The sequence below is a fragment of the Trachymyrmex cornetzi genome, unplaced genomic scaffold (assembly GCF_001594075.2).
Source record: "Trachymyrmex cornetzi isolate Tcor2-1 unplaced genomic scaffold, Tcor1.1 scaffold751, whole genome shotgun sequence".
NCBI lineage: Eukaryota > Metazoa > Arthropoda > Insecta > Hymenoptera > Formicidae > Trachymyrmex > Trachymyrmex cornetzi.
Genome location: NW_017300083.1, coordinates 104,088 through 106,073, shown reverse-complemented (window position 1 = coordinate 106,073; position 1,986 = coordinate 104,088). Strand labels below are relative to the sequence as shown.

Here is a 1,986-nt window from a genome sequence, read left to right as displayed (position 1 = left end):
GGTAGGAAGCACGAGTCCGCCGCCGACAAGTCCGCACAGTGACGGACAAAATGTCACGTCACACTATATAATCAGTAATTTTATCCTGCACAACTGATATAACTGTAGTAATTGTACCATTTACAAGGACTAAACTGGCATCAATATTGCGTCTTATCATAACTTTCGCTCCAATTTTAATTCGCTTTGACAGTCCAGCTGTTCTAGGTATCATCATCATCATCATTTGACAATAGTTTTGTTACTTTTTTTTCATATATGGAATACAATCAATCGTATCTTCAACAATCAAAAATATTTCTTTCGAAGCAATTCGACTCAACATTGTAGCGTTAAGCTTGTTACACATGTGACAAGTATGTAATAAACAAATGGTATCTCTCTCTCTCAGATGATAAATTATTAATAAAATCATATAATTCATTTAATCTTGTTTCAAAAATTCATCTTTGAAAGATACTTTTCTTTTTTCAAGAATATCACAATCAGATGGTGTTAATAAACCAATGCGAATTCTGGAAAGCATATGATGTACCAGAAGCATAAGAAATAGAACTCGTAGATGAAGAAGAAAATTACGCATGCAATGTAAATGAAATGGTTTGTGACATCGACGATATTTCAACATAATATAAAAGAGAAGCAGTTGAATATTGGAGAAGTGGTAAGTCAAAGTCAAGAACAATTGAATCTGTAAAATTAAGATTTCGGAAAGTAACGTCAGCAAGACGATTGCAACGATGGATAAAGCAAATGAATGTAGGTGATAATAGACTTGAAAAGTTGGAACGAATTTCAGCAATCACGTTAGATAAATTCATTGAAGCGATGGGTAAAGGGACATTGATTTGTCATATTGATATTACACGATGGGCTTCGCAAGCGCAACAACAAGAAAACTTATTAGGTTTTAAAGCATCACATAAATGATTAGAAGATTTAAGATCGCGCATCAAATAGTATCTAGAAAAGTTACGAAATTTATAACTAAAAAAGCTTTAATGTCAAAGGAAGCTTTACAATACAGGCAGACAGCAATAGGTTTATTGAAAATGTCAAATATTATATTGATCGCTATGGAATTGAAAATGTGTATAATTCTCGGACCAAAGTAGTTTTCAATTAGAATTACATGCTGGTCGTACATTGCCACAGAAAGATGTAAAAAAAGTAGAGTCTGTAGCACAGTCAATATCTGCGATTACTCACAGTTATACAATACAACCTGTTATTTCAGCCAATGGTAGATTATTATCTCCACTTTTTATAGTGTTAAAAGAACCTAGTGGGACATTAGATCCTAGGGTACAAGAAACGATGTTTACTGCAAATAATATTTTTAATATGTCGTCAAAATCTGGTAAACTAATGTTACGTCCTGCAGACGCAGATTCTTTTCTTTCAAGAGAATCGGCTCCGCCGCAACTACGATTGGCGCCTGCGAGACGCGAGCAGGGGTCCCCCTATAAAAATTGAAAAACAGACCACCCAGGCTCCGCAAAAAACTCGTAAACGTCAATCAACCCGGAAAAATAACAACACTAACGCAGGCCTAAAAGGGACAAGATTGCCAAAAATATCACAAACGGACCTAAGTCACGCGATGATAAAAATTCAAGCTATTGTACGAATTGTTGACCAACAATTCCACCTTCAGAAAAACGCGCCGCGTCGCCACAAAAACCATAAAAACATGAGATAATGTCTCACAGCTGTTTACTTAGCCATATTTTCCGCGAGGATGACGGAATTGATCACTCGCTTAAAGCAATCTTGCCCCTTTTTAGAGAAAACATAAATCATTCCTTTTGTTCTCTAAACCTCTTTTAACAGTGTACTTTAGATTAACAACGATAGGACACCTTAAAAATCGTAAATCTCGCGCGACATTGCAACTAACTATTGCATCCTAGACAAAGAGCACTGCGCCCTTTTTTCGGGGTATAAATAGAGGCCCCGCGGAAGCATAGACGCTCAGAAAATTTC

The 1,986-nt window shown here is 36.0% G+C and overlaps 1 pseudogene; it reads right to left on the bottom strand.

The window, feature by feature from the left end:
• LOC108768172 (ATP-dependent DNA helicase PIF1-like) overlaps nt 1–526 on the bottom strand; it is a 2,992-nt pseudogene extending 2,466 nt beyond the window's left edge.
• Between the last annotated feature and the right edge of the window lie 1,460 nt (nt 527–1,986).